At 49.3% G+C, this 17,883-nt stretch overlaps 1 protein-coding gene across 1 annotated transcript in view; it reads right to left on the bottom strand.

Annotated features, from left to right (window-relative positions):
- The window catches only part of IGSF21 (immunoglobin superfamily member 21), a 226,341-nt gene that overhangs the window by 128,750 nt on the left and 79,708 nt on the right, over positions 1 to 17,883 (bottom strand). The window lies entirely within an intron of this gene.

Genomic DNA, 17,883 nt, shown 5'->3' on the forward strand with positions numbered 1-17,883 from the left:
ACGGGATATAGTGTCCTAGGTGCCCAGACCCCGCCATTCCCAGCCTCACATCTAAATTACTCCTGGTGAAAAGGAAGGGGAGACCTGGTAACTGCTGTTTGCTTCCTTAACCTCAAATCTCCGACTGCACACAGTCTGCCGCCCAAGGGAGAAAGGCGGCTCCAACCCTGGGCCATGGGAGCGGAGACGCGGTGGTAGATGGTTACAGGCTGACTGCCTGGGAAGGGGTTTCAAACCTCTGCAAGCACAGATGTTGCTTCTCGCCACCTGCGGTCCCCAGGCATCCCTGGGACTCTTATCCTGGGGCCATGCCCTGGGTGACACTGCTGCCTCCACACCAAGTCCAACCTAATGAGGCCTCTGACCCACTCCCCTGCCTCCAAGAGCCCCATCTCAGAGGGCTGTGTGCCCACTCCAGCTCGGCAGGGGACCTCCTTCTTGGGCTGATCACCCAGGCTCATCTGATTGGCTTCCCACCGGACTATGTCCAGCCATCGATCTGGCGGATCAATCCAGTCCAATCATCTTAATGAGAAAACTAGCCAGGATGGGCTCGGGGGTTTCAATTGTGCCAGCAACCTGAATGGATCGAGCCCAGAGGCCTGACCCCCGCCTGGAACTTCATGGTTACAACACTCTAGGAGAAAAAAGCAATAAGAATCAGCCTTGGGAGAATCAGTGAAGAAGCTGGAGTCAGACTCAATCTCCATGGTCTAAGGCTTCAGGTCCCAATGCCCAGGGTAAAGGGGCAAGATGTGGGGCTCACCCCCAGGCGGCCTCTGATTTAGGCTGGAAGCCAGGCTCACAGGGAGCCCCAGAGCCTGTGTGGCCTAAGACAGCAGTGACCAGAGCCAGCTGGAATGACTGATCTCCTTTCCTCATTCATTCAGCTCCCAAGTTTGCTCCTACCTACTTTGAGCAGGTCCAGGGCTAGGTCCAGGGCTACATCCAGGTAGCAGGCTCGAAGATTGCCCTGCCCTCCAGGAACACATAGTGGGGTACAGATTCACTCTCAGTGAGTGAGTATTGTAGTAGGATTAAGGTAGGGGTCTGTGGGAGGGGAGAGGGGAAACCAAACCATGAAAAACGAGGAGGCCACCCTCAGGGGACTGAACCCCAGTGAAAGAGAAAACTCTGGGATAAGCCGAGCCAAAGCATGAAATAGCAATAATGGCTCATGTTTCCATGGCCCTCGCTCTGAGCCAGGCACTGGGCTAAGTGCTGAATACACATTCACTCATTTGATTGTCACGGCCAGCCTAGGAGAGAGGAACCAGTGTTATTGCCACGTTTCATGAGGAAACAGGTGAAGCAAGTTGCCAGGATCACGCAGCTGCGACAGAGCTGGTATTCAAACCCAGAACTTCTGTTCTGTGATGACTGCCATGCTACATCCAGCCTCTCTAACAGCGGGAGAGGTAAGAAGAGGCCAGCAAACATTCCACATCTAGCCCTGAGGAGGAGAGGGTGTGCCTCTGGGGAGCCATGGCAGGAATCCAGGGTCCGATCCCGTCTGTTACCATCCCCGCCTGGGGCCGACCTCCTGGCTCACCCTCCAGTGGGGCTGCCCTCCTCTGGAAGCTGTAGCTAAGAGTTGAGCATCATCTGTCCAGATGGCTGAGGCGCTCAAGACCGGAGAAGCGCCCCATCCCAATAGGAGAGAGGCGGAAAGGACACATTCTCAAGGGCATAAATTTTCCAGCCAGCCCAAGGCGGGTACAAGTGGCGAGTGCGTGTGAGGTGGGCCAGGACAGGATGGAGGTGTCGGCTTGTGAGTCACCATTTGTGGGGAAGCCGCGGGGGAATTACAGGTGAGTCTTTGTGAGTCTTCGGGAATGGTTGAACTCTGGTAACTGGTGGTAGTGTCAGGGGCACCAGTGGGTGTAGCAGGTGTCTGGGGCAATGGGACTCCCAGGGACATGCCAGGCCGAGAGCAGAGAACAGCCCACCGCACAGCAGAGAGAGAGGACCTCAGAGCACCAGAAGAGAAGTAGAAGGCGGGCACATGAGTGTGGCGGTTCTGATGCCTTAAGACAGTATTTCGCAGAGTGCGGACAAAATAAGGAGCTTCTAACAGATGTTCCAGGCAACAGGATTTTTATCATCACCTAAGTGTGCGAAATATCGGGTTAAACAAAATTAGAACATTTCTCCCTTCTTCTCGTCTTGCCTCGTTCACGAAAAACGTATATATTGAGAATCTATTCAATACCAGGCACCGTTCTAAGCCCTGGAGATGTAATGATGAGAAGGCACGAGTCCCGCCCTCATGGAGCTGATGCTCCAGCAAAGGAGACAACAGTACAAATAAACAACGGGAAACGTGCAGCTGGCGGTAGCATAAGGAAGGGTGAGCGCAAGTCGGGTACCCTCACTCCCCATTTGCCACTCCACTGACCGCAACTGCATCAGAGGCCTGGCTTTCAGATGGGGCAGGACAGAAAGGGCAGACCCAGAACTGCACCCTGAGCGACAGAGACTGCAAACAGAGAGGTCTGGGGTGGAGATCAGGCTCGAGGGAGGGATGGTGGGCAGAGGGGAGACCCCACTACCTCAGGGCTTGAGACCATAACTTCACAATTACCTGGGGGCTTGCAGACCTCGCCTATCCCAGGCCAGACAAGCCTGAGACGATGTGTGTGCTCTAAGCCTCGGGTCTGGAGGAAGGATTACTGGCTGGGATGGAGAAAGGGCAAGGCCATATTCTGACAGATGTACCAGGCGAGAATTGCATCCGCACCAATCAACACCTGGACCGCAGGTGAGAAATCACCTTCCCAGACACAGACACACACAGGAGAGGGGACAGCAAGAGTTCATGGCCAAAGAGTTTTTTACAAAAGAAAAACACAGAAAAGCTCTATAGGTTTGCCTGACATTCCTCCAGCTCCTGGCTCACAAAATTCCATCATCTTCCAAATACGATGCATTGCTTCTTCCACTAAAAATTCCTCCTCTCGCTTTCCCTGCCTCTCCCACCCACACGCCTCTAGCAAAGTTGAAGTCAGTTTCTCTGGTTCAAGTTTTTCACTCTACCACGAGGTAGTGACCTGGGCAAGTGATTTGGCCTCCACAGGAATCAGTTTCCCCATGTGAAATGTGGACATGGGAACCATCACAGGGTCCAAAATGGTGAAGCACGTTCTCGGGTTGTATCCACCATGAGCCCCGCTGCACAGAGGGGCGCCCCTGAGCAGGGTGAGGCAGTACCATGCATCCCAGCCCCCAGCCCTCTACTGTCCCGCACCTCCCACTGTTTGGTTGAGGAAGGATGGTCTGAGATCGAGGGGAGAAGAGTGGGGTATCTGGCATGTGAAAGCTGGTCAGGAAGTAGGAGAAGATTCACACATGACCAGCTCAGCCAGACATCCCATCTGGACCGGGATCTGAGCCAGGAGACCCAGGGGGAACCCTCCCCCCAAGGCAGAGGACCGAATGCCAGAGGGGAGATCCAAAGTGGCCTCCTGCTGCCAGGACCCCGCATCGAGCCCCTGGGCTGGTGGGAAGGGACAGCTAAGCAGGAGTGAGGGGAGACGGGCTTGTCCGCTAGCCAGAAGTCAGTGAGCACATCAAATGAGCACACGAGCTACAAGCTCTGGACTCTGCAGTGCTGATAACCAGCTCTGGGACCTTAGGCAGTTTGTCCCTCTCTTCTGTAAAACGAGGGGTGAACTAGATTTTCAGGGTCTTCCAGCTCCAATCGATCGCATGTCAGATGTTAACTGAGCCCGAATCTTGCCACCTTCGTTCCTGGTATGACTCACTGCCATTTGTTTCAGAAGTGAATCTGCCAGTTAATCAGCCACCAGCTAAAGATGGAGCTCTGTCTTTCTCAGCATTAAATTTGCCACCATTCAGCCTCAATGCGTATCCCGTCCACCCCCCACATGCGGTCTCGAGAAGCAGGATCAGGCGTGGCACGGATTCATCTTAACTAAGCAGTTCGTTACCCCGAATGCGGCCATCACTCTCCCCTCTATCTCTGACAGCATTTATACCACTCCTGTTAAGATACATTTAGCAAAATCGCAGGCAATATTCAGGAACCAGGAGCTGTCCCAACGAAGTGATGACAAATAGCTCCTCTGTCTGGAAACTTGCCTTGCAGTACCCCGGCATTGATCCCTTCCACTTTCCCAGCTCAGGGGGGATGTTTCTAGTGGGCCAGCTCATGTCTGGCCCCGTGGATGGACAGGAGTTGGTGTGGGGTTTCCACGGGTAGGGTACAGTGAAAAGAGACATAAATTATGTTAGGGTGACCAGATGTCTCAGTCTGTCTGGGACCAAGGGTTTTCTTGGGACAAGGATGGCAAAATATAAAACAAATTGTTCAGGATGCAGTAGCAGCTCTGTCTGCTGACACTGTGGGCCATAAATGGCCCGGGGTAAATGCACTTAAACCTCTGTACCCATTTCGGTAATAAGGGTAACCATGCCTCCCTTAACCAACTGTAAGGACAAGTAAAAGTGAACGCTGGCCTCCTCTCCGGCACTCGGGTTTTCAGTAGGTACTCAGTAGATGATGGTGGTGGTTAAGAAAGTAACTTGTGAGATCAAGATTTCTCTTGGACTTCCTGCCTCCATTCACACCCTTCAATCATCCTCCACCAGCAGCCAGAGTGATTTCTCTAAAATGCACACCCCTGGCCTTCTAGGGCCTACAGAGCTTCCCACTGCTCCATAGAAAAAGCCACACATTCTCTCTGGCGTGATCTGGCCATGCCTAGCTCTCCACTTCTGCCGGGACCTCTCAGCTCTTAGCTCATCCAGGCCCTGCTGTGTTCTCCTCTTCTTCACAGGTAGCTTCTCTCTCACCTCTGGGCCCAAGTGTAGGCTGTCCCCTCTGTCCCAAGCCCTCACTCCAACTCCTGATTATCCTTCAAGGATTAATGGAAATCTCACTGCCTCAGGAAAACTCTCCCGGACTTCTCAGGTTATCATAGTCCTAATCACTCTTCCCTTCCTACCACTTAGGACACTGAGAATCACCTTAATGATATATTCAGTGCACGTTCACCGCCACGCGAGGCCACAAACTGTTTCTATTTGCCATGTTACGCATGTGCCTAGAACAGTGCCTGGATCAGAGTACATTTTGAACAAAGGAACAAATTCGTCCTGCCCGTCCCCTAGACTCTTCTGTAATTAGAGTGGGTGGTGTTCTCAGGAGGGCAGCCTAAGCCCAGGGCCTCCCCTGACCTCAGATGACTTCTCGACCTCCTCTCTGACCACATCTGCTTGGACCGGTGTCAGTGCCACCTTAGAGTGTCCAGTGGCCTCTCAAGGAAGCCAGGCAGGACATCTCTTTCCAACAGAGGAAATCGGCACTGAGATATAAGACAACGAGTGAGTCAGCAGACAGCACACATTGGCTACAGCGAAGACCATGGGAAGCAGAAGCCATGAATCGAGGTGGCAGAGCCAAGGGTAGCAGCATGCAGTGACCCACTGTACAGCAGGGCCCTGGAACAAGAAACAGCGGGTGCCCATCAGGCTTGGCAAGGAGGTCCTTTGATTCTGAATCTAGTACTCTCCACCATCCTATCGATGCCCCTTATCCCTCGTTTCCAAATGGAGAAGTGGAAAAAAGGAGTGGGTAGAGGGATTAGGTGCCCAGAAGTACACGTGAAACCTTGCTTGGTACAGGTGTAATGGGATCAGACACCAGGTTAGGCTAGCAGGACACAACATCTCCACAAGGGGGCAGCAGAATGAATGATGGATGAGGACATTTGCAGGTTCAAAGCCAGCAGAGGGTGCTCGGGAAGACCAAGAAGATGTGTCTGAGATTTCCAGGACCTTGTGAGAGCTGAGGCTAGATGGGTGAATTTGTTCCGTTGTATCCCTAACATACAGTCCTCTGAACACAGCTCTGTATAGTAACTTTGGCCCAGAAATGCCTGTCTTGTCTCACCCAAGCCATCACTTGTTGATACAAAGTAACTAGAGAAGATTCAAAAGTAATGAACCAACACCGGTCTATCAGAGGGCGGGGGCATGTCTGGTATCAAATCAGGAGCTCCCTGAAGACAGGGACTTCTGTGTCTGCAAGTACAGAAGTGGTACTGGGAACTCAAAGACCCCATCCCCTGGGAGAACCAGTGTAGATCACACCAAGACCTGACCTCGAGCAGACAGATGGTCAGGTGGTACCAGCAGCTCCATCAGCTGGATATAAGGCTCTGTCAGGGTGGACTATAGGAGTCAGGATCACGTAAATTCCTCACGCCACCCTCTCCCTTCTATGGGTCCAGGATTTACCTCCACGTGGTAACAGGAGCTCCATTGCATACCACTCATGAAGAGAAAAGGTCACCCCACTTCATGAAGAAAAATACCATAACGTGGCACTGATGACAGCCTCCCTGGGCTCCCCATGCCACGTAATCACTATTGCAATAAAAATTATTATAACAAACCAATTACTGGAACCATATCTTCAGGCAGGTACAGAGGGTTCTGTGAAATACACTTTACATGTTGGCCTGACAGGTACCCTGGCCATCGCCTCCTTGTTAGCAGAAGCCTCTGAGCAAAAACGGGAAGCCAACAGTTTATCGGTGTCTAAGATGATCAATTCTTCCAGTCAAATAGCTCTCAACACCATTCCCGACCTACGCCAATCCTACCTTGGACCCTCACGATCCTCCCCAGGACCCTGCACGGCTGGCTTGCTGGTCTCGAGCTTCCAGACCTGTCCCTCCAACACACTCATCACACTAGAGTCTCAGTGATATTTCTCAAATGCAAATACGATGACGTCACCTCTCTGGTTAACGCCATTCAATTTCCCCACCCCATTGCCTTCCAATTCAGGATCAAGTTCAGACTCCGTCACGGCCAACTGGGCCCCTAATGATCGTGCCTCTCTTGGTCTCTCCAACTCAGTCAGTCTCTCACCGTGTTTCTGCCACCTTGCGACCCACCCACCAGCCCTTCCAGAACTCAGGTCCTTCTTTTTGCCTATGCAATGTCCTCTTCCTGGAATCCCCTTCTCTGAGTTCACCAAGGGACATTTGTACATGTCCTTCCATGTGTACATGCAAGAGTCACACTCTCCTTGATTTATGTGAATCTGATTCTCACTTTTCTGAGCTCACAGCCCCTTGAAAACATCTCAAACATAGCCCGTCCGCACTGCATCATAATATAACATATGGTTCTTTGTATGTGTTGCTGCCATCAGACGGGGAGCTTCTTAATGTCGGGGACCCGGTGTGCGTCCACTTCTCTGTATCATGTTTGGCACAACGATGCTCAGCCAGTGTGCTGCATGAATAAAGCGGTGCATGAACCAACACACAGACACTACACGTGACAGGACTTAGTGAGCTGTATAGTCCCAGACCGATGCGGATGAGGCTGTAGTCCAGGGTACTGATGTCACACCCTGGATCTGAGTCCTTCTTTGTCTTCCCACTGCCTTCGGGATGAAGTTCAAACCCCTTCCCCTCACACTCATGGCCTGCTCCTTCTCAGCTCACCTCTTGTCCTTCTGCCTTGCATATACTGAGCCTCAACTCTCCTGAATTCCTTAGAGCTCCCCAAATACGCAGGCTTTGTCCGGCTACTCGAACTATGCACCTGCCATCCTTCTGCCTGGACCCTCTACCATTGCTTGACCCCCACCACTTTGATGAACCCTTAAAGTCTTAGCTTAGATGTCATTTACTCTAGAGGCCTCTCCTGACACACACCCCAACTTCACCTACTCATACCCCACACTCCCAAACCTGGGCTGTGCCCCTCTCATGGCATCTTCCATAGCCCTAACACACTGCATGGCGAGACCTTTTCTGCCTCCACCGTGGCCGTGAACTCCTGGAGGGCCAAACGCATGTCTCATTAGTTGCATTCTTAGTGTTCAGCATGTTGTTGGCTATGCTGTTGGTATTGTAGGCATATTGAATGAATGAATTCATGGATGAACAAAGAAATTTTACAGATATCTTCAGCTGGCCTAGCTTGGCCATAACATCCAATTCTGTTGGAGCTGGATTTTTTTTTGTCTTATTGGGCTATGATTTTCTCATCTTAAATTTGGGCCGTGAAAAACATCTAGAGGTGAGGCCCCACCCCTCTACTCCTGGTTCTCACCTCCCTCAGCAGAGGGCCAGCTCAGCTCTGGGCCATCATGGACCTCAAGCATTCTGCAGCCTTCGCAAGGAGACGTGCCTGCCTCTTTCAGGTGCCCATCCCCTGCCCTGCCCTCCCAGGCTCTCTGAAATATCCCTCCTCTGTGATCTCCAGCCAGCTATTCAAATCTCCTCTGTCAGAGGCAATGGATGCTCAAAAGCCTTGTAATATTAATGTATTATTCATGACATATGTATTATTTATCATTTAGTTTGTTTATTATTAATCTGAGTTTCATTACTGATAATGATGTGGATATACTATTAATGAGAAGGGTTGAAAAGGCAGCTCTGTGGCCCTTTGTGGACACCTCATTCTCCTCCGATACCCTGGATAGCTCGTGTGGGGTATTTCTCATCCCATTTTATGGGCGGGAGACACTGAGGCCAGAGAAGAAAGGACATGTTCCGTCAGTGTTCTTGCCTCTGCGATGTTTGCAAAGGAAGGTGATAGGACTGGGAAAAGCTAGGCAGCATGTCCTGGGCTGACCACAGGCCTAAAAGCAGAAGTTCCTGCAGGATACTGATGCTGGACCTACCAATCACATCTCCACCTGGACCCTCATATTCTTCTGCTTGTCCCAGTGCCTGCTCTGCTCACATAGGCTGCCGGGTGCTCCCCAACCTACATTTCCTTTCCCTCTCGGGTACTCAGCCTGACTACATTTCCCATCCTTTCTTGCAGTTTGGGGGCCATGTGACTAAATCCTGGTTTAGAAACCTCCCATGATGTCCTCCACATCCCCTCTCCCCACCTGCTGCCTGGATGGAGAGGGCTCTGAGGACCAGGAGGAAGGCAGAGCCATAAGATAGAAAGAACCTGGGTACTTGAATGACAGCATAGAGCAATATTCTCCCATGGTCCCGGCACACAGTAATATGAGTGAGAGAGAAAAATCTCAGTGCTAAGCCACTGAGATTTTCGAGTGCTGGGTTATAGCAGTTGTTCTACTAGTACATTCTGCTAATATATTGCACATAGTAGGTACTCAGTAAATTCTCAGTGAAGAAAAGTAAATGAACGAATGAATAGGCAACAAAATAAATCAATGGGTTTAACTACATTGCCATTGAGTTGAATTCCCAAACCATGGTTCCTCATCACATAATATCATAGGGAAGTGGACTTCATGATCTTGCATTTAAACCCTTTTGTTATATACTTGGGTAAACTGAGGCCCAGAGAATGGAAGGGCTTTGACCAAGGTCACAGACACAATGAACAGGTGATTTTAAGAGCAGGACCCAGGCCTCCTGAAGCATAGTCCTATGACTCTTCTACCATGCCATTCATTGTCTTGTCTTTGACTATCTTTCATCTGACAGCCTGCCGTCACCCTCTGGAACTTTCTCTGTGTCCTTGAGGGTAGATGAGGAGAATCATAACCTCCTTCTCCCTGGGTCAGTCCAGCATCCACGGACCAGCTAGGACTGCTTGGGGGAAGAGGATGAGTCACCGATGTGATGCAAGATGCCTGTGAGATGCCCTGACTAGCCCTGACTGCCTCTGCCGTGCCCTCTCTGGGCCTAGGGCCCACTGGCTGCAGACAACAATGGGGAAGCCATCGGCAGTGGCAGGAAAAAGAAACAACCCAGACCTTGAAGCCAAAGTCTTTTACCACAGACACAGAGGGCAAGTTCCTCCCCCTGCCTGGATCTCAGTCAACTCATCCGAGGAAGAGAACTCATGGTGCTTATTTCTCAAGGCAACGATGATGCCGAGATCAGAAAACAGAGGGAAAAGTGATCTGAAAAGCGGACGAGGGATGGGAAAAGTTGTCCTTCTTCTTCGTATGAGGATATTGGTGCTAAGAGGCTATGACTTGGGAACCAGATAGACCTGGGGACAGCTTCTGACTCTACCACAGCAAACCCGAGGAAGTCATTTCACTGTTCTGAGCCTTGGTTTCCACCTCTGCCAAATGGGGATAATAACCCGTACATCTTAGGGCCGGGCAAAGTGAAGGAGGTGAATGCAGGCAGATGGCCCAGGCCAGGGGCTCAGTGACACCCAGGGAGCCTGACCAGCACTCCCCTGACCCAGCACCTCCCTTCTCCACACCCTCCACCGTCCTCTACCAGCAAGACTTCTTTAAGGAGTTTGCTAGGAAGCTGTCAGGGCCAACGGCTCATTTTTCATTGGCTTTTCAGATGAGCCTCCGCAGCACAGAGGCTGAGAAGTCTGCGGTTTTGTTTGGCCGTGCAGCTCCTTAAGCGGAGTGCACAGAGGGCCCAGCGGCTCCGTGTGCTCTGACATGACCCGGGATCAGGAAGGCAGGCTCAGGAGCAGTAGCGAGGGGTCTCTGACTTGGAATGATATTTAAAGTATGGATGATCGGTTATTAAGGAATATTTCAAAAGAAAAATAGTTATTACTGAAGGAGCACAGTCTAAGCTTGGTTATAAACCTGTCTGAATCAGTAAAATGAGGCAACTTAATGAAAAAAAAATGCGATTTAAAACAGGCCGACATGAAATAATAATGCCTCATAAATACGGGAGTCCTGTAGCATATAAGAATTAATTGCTGGGCTCAGAAGCTAAAGGCACAATAAAGGAATCCTTAATTTTTTGGTCTTTTATTTTTCTCTCTCAAAAAGGAAACCCACATTAGACTAGACTTTCTCATGGTGGTACCAAAGGGCCTGGAAATTTGCAAAGGGTATTTTCTCAGTAACAATTCCGTTTCCTTCGACTTATTATTTTAAGGGACGGCCTGAAGGAAGTGTGGCTTTGCTTGGGATCTCTGCACCAGTTCTCAATAAACTCAAGAGATGGGAGTTTTTCCGCTGAGGATTTAGGGAACGGGCTCGTTTTGCAGAATGGAAGGCCCTGAGTTCAGACTCAACAAGCTTGGCAGCTCAGTTATCAGGGCAGCGGCCGTACTGGTCCAGCGAGATTCCGCATCTGCATTCCAGCAGCATTTAGAAATAGCGGAGTGGTCCCAGCCAGGGGTGATTTTTGCCCCACCGCTATTTGGCAGTATCTGGAGACATTTTTGGTTGTCACCACGGGTGTTGGGGACAAGTGGTACCAGCAACTCTTGGGTACAGACCAGGGCTGCTGCTAAACATCCCACAATGCATAGAAATGCGCCCCCTCCCCCACAACCGAGAATCATCCAGCCCCAAATGTCAGTAGTATCAAGGTCGAGAAACCCTGCAGTGAAGAAAGGAAAGCAAACTTCCGGAAGGTATGATGCTCGCCCGGGAGTTCCCAGGCTCCAGAAATGGGGAGAGCATCAGGACGAGCCAGGGATGCAGATCTCTGAAAAATTCTCTCGCAACATGACCCCAGCACCAGCCGTGCCTGCACCTGACTTCCACCCAAACTTCCTTGCTGCCGAAACGGATCACCTCACTCCACCAGAGCATCTTTTCTGCCCTCTGGGACCTAGTTTGCTTTCGTGATAGGAGAATCCTAGAAGAAAGTTCTATTTGGTCACCCCAGGCAGGATGCATTTATTCTACAAAGCAAGGGAACTCTAAGTCCTAAAGGAGAGTCTTTGGGGTCCCTCCTCCCTGGTGAGCCCTCAGCGCCTCCCTTGGTGCTAATCTCACTCTGACGGCTTGGCAGGAGAAGCAATCTGGCCTTCATATTAATACTTTATTAAATACACACATCCTGCAAGATAAACATCAGCCTATTACAGTTGTTCAGTTATAGAGTGCCTGCTTGTCACCCGAAGGCTGTTTGGAGCTGATTTGCTTGCCATCTAACTTCTTCCTGCTGGAGGCCATGGTAGAGATTGTAGACATCTTTTTGAGTGGAGGAGTTAGGTGGACAGAAAGTGGGCTGGGAGGCATTTTACTCTCATCCTGCAGAGCTTGCTGCTTCCTAGTGAAGACAAAAAGGCACGGGGCCTTTAGGCAAGGTTGCATGGGCCATGTCTGGGGCCAGTCTGCCACCAGGAACAAAGAATTCAGGAATCTGGAGGTCCCACTCCAGACAAGCTGCCTTTCTGATAGAAAAGCGATTGAGTCAGGCAATGAAAACAGGTTGAAATCTTGCCCTGCCACTTCCTAACACTATGCTCTTGGAATACGAAGCTTAAGTCTTTTTGTCTATTAAGTAGGAATCCTGAAGCTTACCTTGGTTGGAGATAATGGATTTATAGTGCTAATGTATCTCTCGATACGTGGTTGATGTGGCCACTATTGGAATGGTTTTATTCATTTTTATAGGTATGATTTATAGCAAAATGCACAAATCTCAAGTGAACATCTTGACAAATTTTTCCATTTTACGCACTCATGTAACAACCACCCAGATCAAAATATAACACATTCCCAGCACCCCAGAAAGTTCCCTTGTGCCCCTCACCAGTCATCACTCCCCACCCTAAGGATAACATCTGAGCTGGCTTCTCCATCACAGGTTAGATTTACTTCTTCTTGACCCTCGTATAAATAGAATCATGCAAGATGTGCCCTTTTGTGTCTGGCCACTTTTTCTCAACACTATGTTCTTGACATTCATTTACGTGCTGCATTTATCAGTACTTAGTACTTAAAAAAAAAAAAATGTTTCCTGGGTAGTATTCCATTATACGAAATACCACGACTTGTTTATTCATCCCACCATTGAGAGACACTTAGGTGGTTTCTAGTTTGGGGATATCACGAATATAGCCTATTGTCCTCGTTAAATTATTATTCCTAGACCCAAGGGGCAACTGGCTAACTCATTTCTTCAAGGGCAGAACTGATCTTGGTCCCTGGCCAGCTCCAGGCAGGGAGGCCCTCTGTAGGGTTATGAAGAAGATGAAGACTGTCTTTGGCATGCCCACCCAGCCCTCTGGGACCCTTACCCTTCTTCCCAGGGGCACTCAGGGCATGTCCTAGGAATGCTGGCCAGGTGTTTGCCTTTGATGTGAATGCTCTTCCCCGCCCCCCATCTCTTAGGGGCTCATCATCCCCCATCTCAAGGTCAACCCCTGACAGTCCCCCAAATAAATGACACTGACGTTCGAACCTGTTTCGTTATTTGCCAAGTGTACATACACATCCTTCTTTATCTGATCTTCTCACAAGTCTGCGGGGAGGCCAATATTCCTATTTTTCAGGTAGGAAAACTGAAGCACATTGATTCATCCACTTGTTCACTTACTGGGCAAATATTTATGAAACACCTGCTAGCTGCTGGGCCAGGCACCTGAAAAGAGCTATGAATCGGTCTGGTGGGAATGGCGTAATCGTAGAAGCACACCCTTGCCAGATTCTTCCCGCTTTTCATCCTTCAGCACTGAGCTCTCTTGTATTTTACCAAATCCACTGCCTGCTTTCTGCATCATTAGTCTCAGCTCCGCAGCGAGATGAAATTTTCTGTTGTTGGGTTTTTTGTTTTTGTTTTTTTTAAATCCTTCCGTAATATACAACACTCTTAGGAATACAGAAGTGCTTAATAAATGCTCTGAAAGAGTGTGATGGACACTGGTCAACTTTATAACTCCGAATTTTCAAGTTCCACATTAGAGAGGCACGCACATACCCAAATAGTTTCCCCTCAAGTAGAGCTAAATCATACATCACGTGTGTGTAGGTCAAAGACATTCAAGATCCAAGGACTCCACATGCCCTTGCTGCCTTCCAAGAAGGAATGCAGGCAGCTTACAGGAGCAGAGAGCGACCCTCCTCGACAGCCAACAAGCACACACAGACCTCAGTCCTACACCCGTGTTGGGGTTCAGACGAGCCACCCCAAGATGTGCCTCAGTAATATGCAGATTATTTTGAGCTAAAGGCCATTTTAGCTTCAAGCTCAAGAGCAACTTCTGCCCCTCCCTCGACTACTTAGAAGAACTGGATTCAGGGGTCTTGTCCATAATAAGTGATGATCAGAGATAACATTTTCCCACCTATCTGTAGGGCGGGACAAACTCCTATTTACTAAGCATCTGCTCTTCTCATAATCCTTTAAAGAACCTTTGAAGCCCCAAGGCACCATCCCTCATCCCGAGCTCAGGATGTCTTATATACCCGTGTTCCCTTTGTGTCTCTGGACCTTTTCTGCATATGGGGTCTGACTCTCTCACTCATGCGTGTGGGGTTCCCATATATATGTATGTGTTAAATTTGGTTATTTTCTCTAGCTAATCTGTTTCATGTCTATTTAATTATTAGACTAGCCAGAGAAGCTTAAGGGTAGAGGAAAGTTTGTTCTTCTCCTATACCCACAAAGAACTGAATTCTGCAACAACCTGAATGAGTTTGAAAGTGGATTCTCCCCTGAGAGCCTCCAGATAAGAGCGCAGATGGCCGACATCTTGGTTTTGACCTTGGGAGACCCAGAGCAGAGATCTAGGACTAGCCTACCCAGACTTCTGACTTGCAAAACTATGAGATTAGAAAAATGGGTATATTTTTAAGCTGCTGAGTTTGCGGTAATTCGTTACACAGCCATAGTGGACTAACGCAACACGTGGCTCTGAGGTCTCAGCAGCCAGGGGATTCCTTGGAAGCATCAACCACGTCACGCCGCTCCCCTGCTCCCATCACACTGGATGGTGAGAGGCAAAACCTTCTCGTGATTCGGAAGGTTGGCACAGTCTGGCCCCTGGCTCTCACCCCAACCTCACTTCTCACCACTCCTTCTGGCTCACTCCATTGCAGCCACACTCTTCTCTTTGCTCTTCCCTAAACATCCTAAGCTCATTCCTACCCCAGGGCCTTTGCACTGACAGTTTCTTCTCCCTGGAACACTCTCATTCCAGCTATGTACATGGTTTGCCTACACATTTCATTTTGATCTCTGCTCACTGTCGGGACCCCACAGAAGACTTCCTTGACCACTCAGTCTAAAATTCTCTGAAATTCCCACCTGACTTCTTTCTCTCTCCTTAAAATTGCTTTACTTTTTGTAACCTTATTTCTCTGACACTATATTTTAAATTTATCCATTTATTTGTTATATATATATACCACCCTCTTACCCCCTTGACCATTCTTCAATGCTAAAACAGATTATCTTACAGAGCGAGAACAGCCACAGGTGAGATTCTATAACTTTCTCACTAATCCCTGACAGTTAGCATTCACATTTTCCCCCTAACTCTGGTTCTACATTTTGATGAGAATCCCATATATGGGTCACCTTGAATCAGTTGTCTCTGGTTTAAATTGGGACTCTAGGGTATCAGCAGAGCTTGGAATCAAAATGCTCAGGTGGCATCTCTCGGCTGCAAGACCCGGCATTATATTTTATTTCCCAAACTGACTCTTGTGATCACTTCCCTTCACAGCAGGCTGCTCGAGACATGCTCCCGTAGGCTTCGCTTGCTCAGAACCCCCTTCTCCATCCTTCTCTCTGTCAGCAAGATAAGAGGAAGTCGGGGAAAGACCTGGATGACAAACGTCCCCTGTACAAACAGGAAGGTTTTCCACTGAGAAAGTAACTTCACACTGGGTTCTGGTAGAAGGACACAGCCCTGCTCTTATCAATATTTTTATCTTTAATGACTTTTTCCCTTTGGGGATTTCAAGATGAATATTTGTTTATCGTAGACAATAAAAAATAATACAAGTAATTCTGTTGGAAGGTAAATCTCCTGTAAACCAACACATAGAGAAAGCCATTGTTAGTATTTTGAAATTTCCATTCTCTCTCTTTCTCTCTCTCTGTCTCTCTGTCTCCTTCTGTCTGTTTGTCTGTCTGTCTGTCTGTCTATCTGTCTGTCTGTCTATCTGTCTGTCTGTCTATCTGTCTGTCTGTCTCTCTCTCTCTCAATTTTTTAGCGGGACTCTGTGATATGGTTGTTTATCACTTGACATCTCACTGCCCTATTGCGAGGGTTAACTTTATACGTCAACCTGAACGGGTGGTGGGGTGCCCAGATTAAACATTATTTCTGTGAGGGTGTTTCTGGATGAGATTAGCATTTGAATGGGTGGCCTCAGCAAATGAGATTACCCTCCCCAATGTGGGCGGGCATGCCCACACCACGGGAGGACCTGAACACGACAAAAGGCAGAGGAAGGAGGAACTGCAGTGTTTCCCTGCCTCATGCTGAGCTGGGATATCCCATCTGTCCTCTTCTGCCCTTGGACTGGGACTTACACCATCGGCAGCCCTGGCCCTCCTGCCTTTGGACTTGGACTAAGTTACCCCCCAGGCTTTCCTGGGTCTCCAGCTTGCAGACAGCAGATCACGGGACTTCTCAGCCTCCACAATAATAAAACTACATATTTATATACACTTTCTCTAGAGAAACCTAATACAGATTTCGGCGCCTCTTCTAAAAGAAGAAAATTTTAAGGATGAGTTTTCTGAATTGGTTCCGGGGTTTCTGGAACTGGCTCTCTAACTTGATTAGATGTAAAGATGCTAATGACTCCGTTTTATTTCTGTCTTAGTCAGTTCGGGTTGCTGTAACAGAATGCCACAGATCGAGCGGCTTATAAACAAGAGAAATTTATTTCTTACAGTTCTGGAGGCTGGGAAGTCCCAGATCAAGCCGCTGACAGATTTGGCATCTAGCGAGGGCCTGCTTCCTGTTTCATAGATGAATGTGTCTTCTCGCGGTGTCCTCATGAGGCGTGAGGATGCTTCCTGGAGCCTATTTCACAAGGGCACTAATACCCCTCACGAGGGGTCCACTCTCATGACCTAATCACCTCCCAAAGGCCCGACCTCCAACACTATCGCACGGGGGGTGGGGGAGTGGTTAAGAATTCAACATATAATGGGGGACACTTACGCTCAGTTCACAGCACCAATACCGTACTAACCTAAAACTTTTCCAGACTGGTGAGGAGATAGGGAGTTTTCGTAAACCCGCTCAGACCCCGTATCTCCAACCCCAGTCTATTTTAAACAAAATTTAAAGGGGTGTGTGTGTTGGGGGAGGGGGGAGGGTTGAGCAGCCAAACTATAAGAAGGACACTTGCACCTATGGAGGAGCTTCTCCGTAGGCCATACGCTCCCCAGCTAGCCCCAGGAGGGCGAGATGGCATCACTCATCCATTCTGACTGCATGGAGAACTATAATAGACTCATGAAAATATGGGTGTTTACAGCCTGATTCTCATCATGGGAAAATTGACATTAGGAAAGTACATGATAGAAATCTTATGTACTTTCCAGAATGTAAATAGAGTTAAAAGTGAAACTGTCAGGAGGCACCCGGGCACTCAGCTGTGGGGAATGAGCTGAGCGGGCGCGGAGTGAAGTTTCCCAGTCACTTGGGGGAGTGATGGGAGGCAGGGGTAGGGGCCTGGACAAAATCGACCACTCTTGGGGTGAAAAGACGGAGGGAGGGTTAGGGAGGGAAGATTGAGGTCATGGATTTACTATCTGGCTCATTTGCAGGTGGGTTTAATCACGATTAGAGGACAGAAATAAATGATCCCAGTCATGGGCCACAGAAATGGTCACCTAGGCCTTTGTGGGGAGCCCAACCGCTGCTGATTCTACCAGGGAAATTTAGACTTGGAGGTAAAATTTAAAATCTCAGGAGTAGGGTCGGGGAGGAGAAGAAGGGCAGATTCTCATGCCCCAATCAGGAGCAAATGGGGCCAGGCCCCAGGGACACGTGTCCCCGTTGCTACTTCCTTGAGGAGGGAGAACAGCTGGGCCCCAACCCCTGGATACCCTGGGCCAAGGCCGACGCCCATCATCAATGCGAAGACGGAATCGGGACCAGAAGGCTGAGTCAATGTGGCTGCTGTCTGCCCAGCTGGGCTGAAGACCCTGCTGGAAAATTTCTGGTTGACAGATTTCTCTAGCTCTTTTAAATGCCGGTGATAATTAT

The sequence above is a fragment of the Pteropus medius genome, unplaced genomic scaffold (assembly GCF_902729225.1).
Source record: "Pteropus medius unplaced genomic scaffold, Ma_sr-lr_union100, whole genome shotgun sequence".
NCBI lineage: Eukaryota > Metazoa > Chordata > Mammalia > Chiroptera > Pteropodidae > Pteropus > Pteropus medius.